This window comes from Miscanthus floridulus, chromosome 4 (assembly GCF_019320115.1).
Source record: "Miscanthus floridulus cultivar M001 chromosome 4, ASM1932011v1, whole genome shotgun sequence".
Classification (NCBI taxonomy): Eukaryota; Viridiplantae; Streptophyta; class Magnoliopsida; order Poales; family Poaceae; genus Miscanthus; species Miscanthus floridulus.
In genome coordinates, this window is record NC_089583.1 from 27,195,468 (window position 1) to 27,208,614 (window position 13,147).

A 13,147-nucleotide genomic window follows, 5' to 3' on the forward strand; every position below is an offset into this window, starting at 1 on the left:
GATGGACCTTTGAAGCGTGATACCAATTGGAGTGCACCAAATATACCATCCTTAGCACCATTAGTAACTAGACATTCACAAAAACTAGAATACCCTATGCGATCAACATTAGAAGCAAGGGTCTAGTTTTCACAAGAGAAGACCAAGTCTAGTTACCAAACCTATGCATGCTAGTTTTTCATTTCATCATTCAAACCTACAATTAGCATACACCACACAACCATGTATCTTGAATTTAAGCTTGACAAATGCAAGCATACACATGAGAATGCACATTCAAATGCATCATGCAAGTCCATGAGCTTGCTCCCCTTACTTGTGTGCTCAAATTTTAATTGATCTCCTTCCTTTGTCATTTCTCTCCTCCCATGTCTATTTTCTTCCCCTATCACTTGTATCTTTGTTTCTCTCTCCCTTTGTCATCAATGACCATAAAGGTTCAATTTTAGATAGGGTAAGATTATCAATGTTAATCAATGGGGTGAGGATCATTTTCCCAAAATTTGGTTCAATCTAGAACACTTGCCAAAGATATTTAACTCGATTTGGTTAAGGACAAGCTTCTTCACACCTCCAAATAAGGATTATCTTGTGCCATGTTGAGTTAAACACTTATAGCTCATTTTCTAGATCAAACCTAGGTTTATAAGCCCACAAACATGTCATATGCTACCACTAGATCAAGTCAAGCATAGAAGCAATAGTGGTACCATACAAGCATCAAATTCATTTGATTTTCATGAATGAGCTTATAAAATATGAGGAGTGACTAGATGCACTAAAACATGTTCTTAGCAAAGGATGGATGCATGCCAATCAACTTTTACCTTGGATTGCTCGAACGAGAGGCATGTCATATAAGTGGGGGTGCATCAACACATATTTGAGAAATCCAATGTGTTCAACTCATTCCTTAGCTTACAAAACCTTTTCTCATCAAGTGGCTTGGTGAATATGTTGGCAAGTTGATCTTTGGTGCCCACACTCTCAATGCAAATGTCCCCTTTTTGTTGATGATCTCTAATGAAGTGGTGGCAGACATCAATGTGCTTTGTTCTTGCATGTTGAATCAGGTTGTTAGTGAGCTTGATAGCACTCTCATTGTCACATAGCAATGGCACATTCTTGAACTTGATTCCAAAGTCATTCAAAGTGGCCTTCATCCAAAGAATTTGTGCACAACAACTACCGGTGGCTATGTATTCAGCTTTAGCGGTTGAAAGTGCAACACTATTTTGCTTTTTTGATGACCAAGAGACAAATGATCTTCCAAGTAGTTGACATGTACCCAACTTGCTTCTTCTCTCAACTTTGCATCCCGCATAATTCGAGTCGGAATAATCAACTAGCTCAAACTTTGCACCTTTGGGATGCCACAAACTAATATTTTGTGTATGCTTCAAATACCTTAATATTCTCTTTGTAGCCGTCATATGACTTTCTATTGGCGAGGCTTGAAATCTTACACACATGCATACACTAAACATGACATACGGCCTAGATGTGGTCACATAAAATAGGCTTTCAATCATAGAGCGATACAACTTTTGATCCATCATGTTGCCACTTGCATCACTATCTAAAGTTTTATTTGTTCCCATTGGTGTACTAATTGGTTTTGCTTCATTCATGCCAAACTTCTTGAGCATGTCTTTGATGTACTTGCCTTGACTTACAAATATACCATTCTTCAATTGCTTGATTTGAAGACCAAGGAAGTAACTCAACTCTCCAATCATGGAAATTTCAAACCCATTAGCCATCATCTTCCCAAACTCTTCACAATAGTCTTGATTGGTTGATCCAAAGATAATGTCATCCACATATATTTGCAACACAAATAAGTCATTACCAATCTTCTTAGTGAAAAGAGTGGTGTCAACCTTGCCCATAATGAACCCTTTAGAGAGCAAGAAATCTTTCAATCTCTCATACCATGCTCTAGGTGCTTGCTTTAAGCCATATAATGCCTTCTTCAACTTGTACACATGGTTGGGCTTCTTGTCATCTTCAAAACCAGGAGGTTGCTCAACATATACTTCTTCATTGATGTAGCCATTGAGAAATGCACTCTTGACATCTATTTGATAGAGCTTGATGTTGTGGGCACAAGCATAGGCTAACAAGATCCTAATTGCTTCCAATCTTGCAACTGGATCATATGTTTCTCCAAAGTCAAGACCCTCTACTTGAGTGTAACCTTGAGCCACTAATCTTGCTTTGTTCCTTACAACTATCTGAAGGGTCGAGATGGCAGACTAGAGGGGGGGGTGAATAGTCTTTTCTAAAACTTAATCGTGTCGGCTAACCGATACAAATGCGGAATTAAAACTATCGGTCTAGCCAAGACTATACCCCTCTATATATGTTCACTAGCACCTTGCAAAGATACTAATTATGCAACTAAGGTGCCGGGCTAGCTAGAGCTCTCCTAAACAATTCTAGGTGCAAGGTCACACAAACCTATGCCACTAGTACTTTGAGCAACAAGGGAGCTCCTACACATGCTAGTAAGCAAAAACACAAAGCTAACTAAGCTCACTAGCAATGCTCAATAACAAGGCAACCAATGCCTAATTAGAGAGCGCAAATACTTAGCTACACAAACCAAGCAATGTGACTAACAAGGTTACTAAAACCAAATTAGCCACGCAATGGAGCTACTTCTATGCTACACAAGCAAGAAGGTAATTAGCAAGCTACACAAGCTATCTAATTACAAGAGCAACTACACAAGCTTAATATGTATAAAAGTAATTGCAAGCTTGTGTAACGGGGATGCAAACCAACGGGAAGAATAAGGTTGACACGATGATTTTTCTCCCGAGGTTCACGTGTTTGCCAACACGCTAGTCCCCATTGTGTCGACCGCTCACTTGGTGGTTCGGCGGCTAATTAGCATCACCCGCTAAGCCCGCACGTCGGGCGCTGCAAGAACCAACCTCTTGAGTGAGGGTAGCTCAATGACACGCTTTTACTAAAGTTGCTCTTCGCGGCTCCCGTGGGGCGAGCACAATGCCCCTCACAAGCACTTCTCCAGAGCGCCGCACAAGCTTCTTGCGCGCTTCGACAGAGACCACCACCAAGCCATCTAGGAGGTGGCAACCTCCAAGAGTAACAAGCACCACCGGCTTGCAACTCGATCACCTAGTGCCACTCGATGCAACCTCACGATGCAATCGCACTAGAATCGCTCACTCACACAATCGAATGATCACTATCAAGTATATGTGTGATGGAGGGCTCCCAAGCACTCTCAAGCATGGACACAAAGTCCCCCAAGGTGCTCAGCACCAGCCATGGCCGAGGGCCACTTCTATTTATAGCCCCAAGGGCTAAACTAGCCATTACCCGTTCACTGGGCAATGGTCGGGCCGACCGGACGCTCCGGTCGTGTTGACCGGACGCTGGACCTCAGCGTCCGGTCGCTCGCAGACGACCACGTGTCCTGGTTCCAATGGTCATTTGACTTGACCGGACGCAGCAGCTTCAACTGACCGGACGCTGTACCCTCAGCGTCCGGTTGTTTCTAGTAAGCTCCTGAGCATGACCGGACGCGTCCGGTCGAACGCGATCGGACGCAGCACCAGCGTCCGGTCACTCTCCAGCTACTGCTACACTCCACGTCAGCGCGACCAGACGTAGGCAGTCAGCGTCCGGTGCTTTTGGATCCAGCGTCCGGTCACTTGACCGACGCTGGCATCTCCTCCATTTTCTTCACCCTTGCTCAAGTGTGCTAACCACAAGAATTTGCATCCGGCACAATAGAAAATAGACATTCCATTTTCCCAAAAGCGCCGAATCCCGCCGAGCTTGTGAGGCGGGAGGGAGAGAGGGACCCAAACCCATCTCAACCCTGCAAACACCACCGCCTTTGTAAATGTGCCAACACCACCAAGTGTACACCACCATGTGTATGTGTGTTAGCATTTTCACAATCATTTCCCAAAGGATGTTAGCCACTCAACTTGCCACGCCACTCGATCCTAGCGATAATGCAAAGTTAGATCACTCGAGTGGCACTAGATGACCGATATGCAAACAAGTTTGCCCCTCTTGATAGTACGGCCATCTATCCTAAACCCGGTCATAAACTTCTCTACACACCTATGACCAGTGAAATGAAATGCCCTAGGTTATACCTTTGCCTTGCGCATTCCATTCCATCTCCTTCAACGTCGATGCAACACATGCACCAACATGATCAACAATGATATGATCCACTTCATATCATCACATGATCATATTGGTTCATCGATCTTGACTCTACTTGCTCTTCACCGTTGCCATTGTCCATCGGCGCCAAGTCTTGCTCAAGCTTCACCGCCACGCGGTCCATCACTCCAAAGCCTTCGACTTGCCCTTCACGCTTGCAACCGGTCCATCAAGCCAAGTCTTGTCTTTGATCTTCTCCACCTTGATCACATGACTCAATGTCATGTCTTATGTGCAATAAGCTCCTTCATCATCACATGTGTGAGCTTTGCAACATCTCCAAGCCATTTTCACCTTCATGGCATATGTTGCTCACACACATGTACCTATGGACTAATCACCTGTGTATCTCACATAAACACAATTAGTCCACCTAAGTTGTCATTCAATTACCAAAACCAAACAAGGACCTTTCACTATCCCATCTTGATCTTTCTTGTTGCGAAAGACACATTTGGTTCCAATCACATTGTGTCCCTTTGGCTTAACTAATTCACATACTTGATTTCTTGTGAAGTTGTTCAATTCTTCATGCATGATATTGACCCAATCAACATCCCTTAAAGCCTGTTCTATCTTCTTTGGTTCAATAAATGATACAAATGAGAAATGCTCATAAAATGATGCCAATTTTGATCTTATTTATACACATCTGAAATATCTCTAATTATAGAGTCCAATGGATGATCTCTTGCAACATTGGTTGGTTGAAGCACTTGAACTTGATTGCTTGCACTTGGTTGAGATGATGCACTAGCCACTTGTTGATCTTGCACTTGAGATGATGAACTAGCTTGATTTGTATCGACTTCTTCATTTGAATTAGAGAGCACTTGCGCATTGTCATCTTCATCATCATTCATCCATGTTCTTCATGGCATTTGAAAGTTGAATGCCTCTAACATCGTCAAGATTTTTATTCTTATCTTGGGAACCCTTGGTTTCATCAAATTCAATATCATGAACTTCCTCAAGAGTACCACTATCCAAGTTTCAAACTCTATATGCTTTGCTTGTAGTGGAGTAGCCAACTAGAAATCATTCATCACATTTCTTGTTAAACTTGCCCAATCTAGTGCCTTTCTTCAATATATAGCATTTGCAACCAAAGACCTAAAAATATGCAATATTGGGCTTTGGTAATTCAAGAGCTCATAAGGTGTCTTCTCTTTCAATGGGTGACAATACAATCGGTTGATGTAGTAGCATGCGGTGTTGATTGCTTCGGCCCAAAAAGATTGACTCATATTGTACTCACTAAGTATAGACCTTGCCATGTCAATAAGTGTTCTATTCTTCCTCTCAACAAGGCCATTTGATTGTGGAGTGTACATGGCCAAGAATTGATGTCTAATTCCAAAGTCATCACATAACTCATCAATTCTAGTGTTCTTGAACTCACTACCATTGTCACTTCTCACTCTCTTGATGGTTGTTTCAAACTCATTGTGAATGCGCTTGACAAATGATTTGAATGTTGCAAACACATCACTTGTGTCCACTAGAAAGAATACACATGTGTATCTAGTAAAGTCATCCACTATCACAAAGTCATACTTGCTTCCACCAATACTAGTGTATGTTGTTGGCCCAAATAAGTCCATGTGCAATAACTTAAATGCTTTGCTAGTACTCATCATACTCTTCTTAGGATGGGTGTTCCCAACTTGCTTTCTGGCTTGACAAGCACTACAAAAGTTTGTCCTTCTTAAATACCACATCCTTCAAGCCTCTAACTATATGATGCTTAATCAATCTATTTAATTGTTTCATTCCAACATGACCAAGCCTTCTATGATATAACTAGCCCATGCTATATTTGGTGAACAAAGATGTTGACAATTGAGTTTCACTAGCATTGAAATCAACCAAGTATAGATTCTCATATCTAAAGCCTTTGAAGATCAAATTAGAGCCATCTATACTTATGATTTCTACATCATCTACTCTAAGTATGCACTTGAATCTAAGATCACACAATTGAGCCACGGATAGCAAATCAAAGTTCAAGCTCTAAACTAGCAACACATTGGATATGCTTAAGTCATTGGATATTACAATCTTACCAAGCCCCTTGACCTTGCCTTTGCCATTGTCATCAAATGTGATACTATCATAACCATCATTGCCACTTGAGTTGAACATTATAGCATCACCGGTCATGTATTGAGTGCACCCACTATCAAGAACGCAATGTCTTCCTCTAGCTTTGTAATTGACCTACAAAAGAAGATCAATTACTTTTAGGTACCCAAACTTGCTTGGGTCCTTGAAGGTTAGTAACCAAGCTCTTTGGCACCCATATGGCTTTTTTCTTTGAGCCCATCCATGGTGCACCAATGAACTTAGCATGAACTCCATTAGTACCATTATTAAGCACATAGAAAGAGTCAAGCTTAATTGAGGATACATTAGCTTGTGATTTTTTGTTCATGCATTGTTGCTCTATGTGACCAACTTGCTTGCAACTTTTGCAATACCGGCCATTGTTCCTCATAAAACTAGTTATGTGATGAGCAAAGGCGGCCTTGCCTTTTTGGGGTATAGCCCAATCCCTCTTTGTAGAGAGAAGCTCTTTGACTACCCAAGCACATAAGCAAGCAGTCCTCACCACCATATACCTTAGCCAAGGTGTGATTGAGCTCTTTTACCTCCTTCTTGAGTGTCTCATTCTCAACCATTAGTGAGGCATCACAAGTGAAACTATCACCACTAGATGAGGTAAAAGTGGAAGTGCTACAAGAAGGGTTAGTTAAACTAACAATGATAGGCTTATAGAATGATTATTCAATTATGTCACATGTTAAGCCTACTTCACATATCACAGCATGCTTCTTCTCATTTTGCTTATTAAGTAGAGAGGAATGAGCTTTTTCAAGCTTCTTGTGAGCCTTGCCAAGCTCCTCATGGTCTTCCTTTAGACTCTCATAAGATGCATTGAGCTCATTAAAGGCTTTCCTAAGGGCTTTTAGTTCCTTAGTCAAGGCTTTGCATTCCCTTCTCTTAATGTCAGAATGTTCTTTAGCATCTTCTAACATGTCAAATAGTTCATCTTTAGTTGGTTCATCATCATCACTTTCATTTTTATTTTTATCATGTTCTTCTTCACTCTCATCATCAGATTGTACCTTAGTGGCCTTAGCCATGAAGCATGTCGATGGAGTGTCAAAGAGAGAAGGTTTCGCATGGATAGCAATGCTTACAAGAGCCTTCTTCTTGGTGGTCTTGTCATTATCACTTGAATCATCATCACTTGAGGAAGCATTACTATCTCAAGTGACCACATATGAACTACCCTTCTTCTTTTTTTTGAAGGTCATCTTGTCTTTCTTCTCTTTCTTTCTTTCTTTCTTGTCCTTCTTGCCCTTCTTGTCATCTGAAAGGATCAAGATGCCCAAGAGGGGGGGGTGAATTGGGCTAATTCTAAATTTTCTTGCAATAATCAAATCCTACGGATAGCCCAATTAACCCCTTGTGCCTAGAAAAGTGTTTATATCAAACTAATGCACAACAACCTCTCAACCTAAGTTCCAAACTTACTCTAGCAAGCAATTCTTATGGAAGTAAAAACAAGTATTGAATTGCTCAAAGTAAATGCTCAAAGTAAGTGCTCAAAGTAAATAGAGAGAGAAAGGAACGCGGCGATGTTTTGCCGAGGTATCGGAGAGTCGCCACTCCCCACTAGTCCTCGTTGGAGCACCCGCGCAAGGGTGTAGCTCCCCCTTGATCCGCGCAAGGATCAAGTGCTCTCTACGGGTTGATTCTTCGACACTCCGTCGCGGTGAATCACCCAAAGCCGCTCACAACTTGAGTTGGGTCACCCACAAGCTCCGCCGGGTGAACACCAAACTCCCAATCACCACCAAGCCGTCTAGGTGATGGCGATCACCAAGAGTAACAAGCACGAACTCTCACTTGACCACGCGAAGCCTAATGAGAAGATGGATGCACACTTCGCTACTCTTGATTTGCTAGTGAGGCTACTCTCTTGGATTCTCAAATCACAAACACCTCACTAGGACCTTGCTCTTCTTGGCACTCACAAACGTGTTTCTCGGCTGTTGGAATGAGCAAAAGATGCTCCACTCACGAGTGGAGCTTCTATTTATAAGCTAGCCTGAAAAACGAACCGTTATGAGCCTCTGCCGGATGACCGAACGCTCCGGTCATGATGACCGGACGCTCCGGTCAGTTCAACCCGTGAACCAGTTTTCAAGTGATGACCGGACGCTGTCAGGGTCTGGTCAGTACCGACCGGACATGTCCGGTCGCTCTTGGATGCTTACTGTAAACGACCGGACGCTGGATACACAGGGTCCGGTCACACTGACCGGACGCGTCCGGTCACTCTTTCCTAAGTCTGGACCCTTACTGGAGTCGACCGGACGCTGGCCCTCAGCGTCCGGTCACATGACCTCCCAGCGTCCGGTCACACCAGACTTGATCCCCTTGGTCAAATGAACTGACCGGACCCTGCGGCCAGCGTTCGGTCGCACCGGAGCCAGCGTCCGGTCAGTGTTTGACCCTCCATCCACTTCCATCTTCCGAACATATGTGAATGAAGTTTGCTCCAAAAGATCTTAGGCATTCATAGGAGCTACCTAGAGCTAGTTTTAACAAGTGTGCACCACACCTAACTCACTAGACTTAACTAGGTCACGGTACCCGTTCATACCCCCCTTCATAGTACGGCCAAAGGAAAAATAAAGTCCTAAACTACTCTAAGTGTCTCTCCAACTCCAATTGACACTTAGAACTAGTTATCCTTAACCTTGTCGTCCATCCTTTGAAAACCGAAACGATTTCCATCGTAGGGGCATGACAACCTCGATTGCCCAATCGATCTCCATTACCATGACTTAACTTAATTGTCTCTGTAAAACACACGTTAGTCATAGTAATCTTGTATTGACATTAATCACCGAAATCCAACTAGGGGCCTAGATGCTTTCAATCTCCCCCTTTTTGGTGATTGATGACAATACCACCTCGAGTATGTTATGGAGTGAGGTTTTTGACGGGCTTGGTTCATATAAGCTTTTGTCAATAAGAACAAAAGTGTTAGTCACGCTTATATGGCCCAAGCCAACACAATGTACTCAAAGAATATGAATTAAGCATGAGTACTAATAACAAAGCTCATTTGCTTCGAAGTATAAACGCGGAAGCAAAAGCAAATGAGCATTCCACAAATGATATGACATATAGATAAAGCAAAGTAGGAATCACACATGTCAAATATCACAATCACATAGATAGCACTATCACATATATATAATAGTATGCATGAAAGTAAACACACGAATGCATAAGTAATAGTGTATCACACAAATAAAACTCCAAATGTATATAATAAGCTAATACTAGATAACTAGCTCCCCCTGAAACTCGCTCCCCCTAAGTCTACATACTCAAACCCTCTCCCCCTTTGGCGTCAAACACCAAAACCTAAGGGTCGGTTGGTGGGGCTGCAGCGGACGAGTCGGGCGCTGAAGTACGTGGAGCAAGATGGAACTAGGCGCCATCATCATCTGACCCTGAGCTCTGAACTGACTGACCCTCTGAAGCAGGAAGTGTCGCTGAAGCGGTCTGGGTCTGAGCTGGGGCTAGTGCTGCCTGTGAAGCTGCAAGTATGTCTATCGTAGGATCTGACGAGGTGACAGATGAGGGGAGCCTCTGAGTAGTCATGATAGCTGGAGCTGCTGTAGACGGACCGGCAGTATGCATGTGAGGCGGAGTAGGCATGCCAGTCAACTCGCTGAAAGATGCTCCAAGACTCCTGGAGACGGACGACTCAGGCACGAATAGTGAGGAAGTCTGCTCTGGTGAGAAACCCATGTGATAAGGAGTGAACTACGGGGCTACACCAGGTGAGGCTAACCACTGGGACACCTGTACAGGAGGTGATGGAAACTGAGCTGGAGGCTGTCCCTGACTCTGAAGCCCGATAGGCTGTACTGCTGGAGTCGTCGAAGTGGTAGGAGGCTGTGCAAGCTGGGGCGAAGTCTGTGGCAGTGGGATCCCAATGGCTGTCACTACATGCTGCATGAATCCCATGAGCTGCTGCTGCATAAGTAACTGCTGGTGCTGAAGGAGCTGCTGCTGCCGCTGAAATTTGTCCTGACGAGCCTGAAACTGTGCGAAGTTTGTAGCTGTCTCCTGTGCCTGTCGTGTCTGATCCTGTTGCATCTGCTCAAGAATAGCAATGAGAGCGGGGTCTGTCTGTGGAGCAGGTGGAGCAGAACTGGAGCTACCTGCCTCTGCATCGTGTCTACGTGGAGGCATCTGAGGTATAGGCTGGTAGTCGTCGTCGGAGCTGTCACTGTACTCACTCACTCCCTGCTGTGCCTCTAGCTCCTCCTCCTCAGTGGCTGCAATCCCTCTGATGATCTCGTCCTGCTGAGCTACAGACTCTGGCACGTTGGGGCAACGGCTAGGCTGACTGGGTGCCTGAGGAGTGGAGTGTCTGATCCTCTATGATAGGTTGTAAGCTGGGAACTCTGTAGTGGCACCTGTATACTCATCCATCATGCCAGGGGGCTTATCAATCACAACTCTGCGGATGAGGAACGTGATCCAGTGAGCATAGGGAAGCTGCCTGCGACCCTTGAATCCCTCAGCTATAGTATCCTCCATCTCTGAAAGAAGGAGGTCCCAGATGTCAAACACTGTCATCTACATGATGGCATTGAGAAGCCAGAGCTATAAGCGAGTCAGGCCCTCCCTGTATCCCAACCTGGGAAGTAGTGTCCTCCTGATGATGGCCTCTAGTATCCTCGCTGTAGGAGTCAAGTCACTGGGGTTCCTGCTCGACCCCTCACCAAAAGGCTCCTTGAAGCAATGCCGCACTAAATCTGTAGGGGGCACCTGCCCTCCATGAGGACACCTGGGAGGCCCCTGCTGTCCATAGCAAACCTCATGCATCTTTACAGGCTGCTCCTGTAGTCTCAGTATCTCCTTGGCTCTGCCACTAGTCACTCTGTAGTCTTTGCCGTTGAAGGCAAAGTGAATGAATCTGTGATGAGGATCGATGTAGAGCGAGGCATAAAACTGACGAACCCAAGAAGGTACATATATCCCTGTCCATCCAATCAGATCTGACAGTCCTGGCAAATATGACAAGTATTGCCGAATGCCCTCTCCGGCTGCTGCCACAATGGACTCTATCTGACAGACCCTCTGTGATCTGAACACTGCCCCACTGTTGAGATATGCATTGTAGAAATCCTCCTGCAGTGGCATGTAGAACCCCTCAGCTGCTCTCTCATCCCTCCTCGAAGGAAACCAAACCTCAAACTCAACAAACCACAGCTACTGAACCTGCCTGGCTGTAGCGGCCCTCAAGTCGAGGTGAACCACTGGAGGCGGACCCTATGGTCTGGGCGGAGGGCGTGAACCCCTGCGCTGTGTAACTGGCCTCGGTGGAACTGCAGCACTGGTACGACTCGAGCGGCGTAGCTAAGGTGCTGGCTCAGTCTCCTGACTCTCTTGAGTCTCCTGGGCTGGCTGAGGCTCTGCTGGTGGGGGCTGCTGCTATGCTGACGGACCCTCCTCAATGGCAACCCGTCGTCCTGCAAGCGTGGCAGTCCCGGCTGGACTACCGTGACGACGCTCAACCTCCTCAATTGCAGCTCTGACTGCGGGTGAAACTGGCTGATCTGCAATGACAACTCCGCTGCGGGTACCACCTCTCTCGGCACGCTCTGCGGCCTCTACAACAGCTGCTGCTCTCGCTGTCTCTGCATCGAGGTACTTGCGCTTCTTGGATGTTACCTGCTTGGTTGACTTGCCTTTAGATCCGGCTGGCTGGCGAGGCGGGGGCCTCCTATCATCATCACCTGGGCCACCACCAACATTCTTGGTGCGAGCCATCTGAACTGACAAGATGGTGAACTGCCGCTGATGAAGATCAACTGTCAAACTGCCGCTTTCGAGGCTTGGCCTCGATCCTTACTCGCGAGCTTGGCTCCGAGTTGACTGCCAACTGCCAGACAAAACACAATGGAACCGACTCGCTGCACGATAGAATAGATGGATATACAAATAAATACCATATGTCTAATAGATGCGAAACCCTAGCAGAGAAAGCAATGTAGATGCGAAATTGAATCGAATGGCTTTCTACCTGACGACCAGCGAACCGAGAAGAGATAAGATGTCACGCGGGGGATCCTCGGAACCGGGCTAGGGTTAGGTCAAATGCCCTGAATGCAATGGGGAATCAATGCATTTAGAATTGATCTAGGTCACAATTGGAGATCAAGATTGAAACGCAAAACTCGCCTTACCAAACAATGGGAGGATAGGGCAAGAGCACTTGGCGAAGATTGGCAGCCCTGGCAACGGAGGAGCGACGAGCTTGGGCACGAGGAGGCCGGCGAGGTGCAGAGCAGGCGTGGTGGCGCGCAGGACGGCGGTGCTCCGAGATGAGCTAGCGCGGGGCTCGGTGGCGCGCTAGGCCGCGGCGCGAGGCTCGGCTGCGGGCTCGGGGAGGCTGCGGCGGTGCGGCTAGGCAGGGGCACGGAGGCGTGGGGGTGAGGTGAGGCGCGAGGAGGCGGCGGCGCAACCGTGCGGCGGCTCGGGCTGCGGCGGTGACTTGGGTGCGGGCGCGGCGGCGCTGGTTAGGTCAGGAAGAAAACGAAGGGTATAAATAATCCCCCAAACGTGACAGAAAAGGAAACGAAAAGAGTCCTTAAGACGCGCGAGATCCACTGACCGGACGCTCCGGTGGTAGCGACCGGACGCTACCACCCAGCGTCCGGTCGATTCCAGAGAGGTCCAAATCCTCTGGAATCGGACCGGACGCGTCCGGTGGTCCATGACCGGACGCAGGCAGGGTCCGGTCAGTACAACTTGATCCTCCGATCGACCGGACGCTGAACCCTTTCTGACCGGACGCACAGACGCAGCGTCCGGTCACTCCTTCAACAGC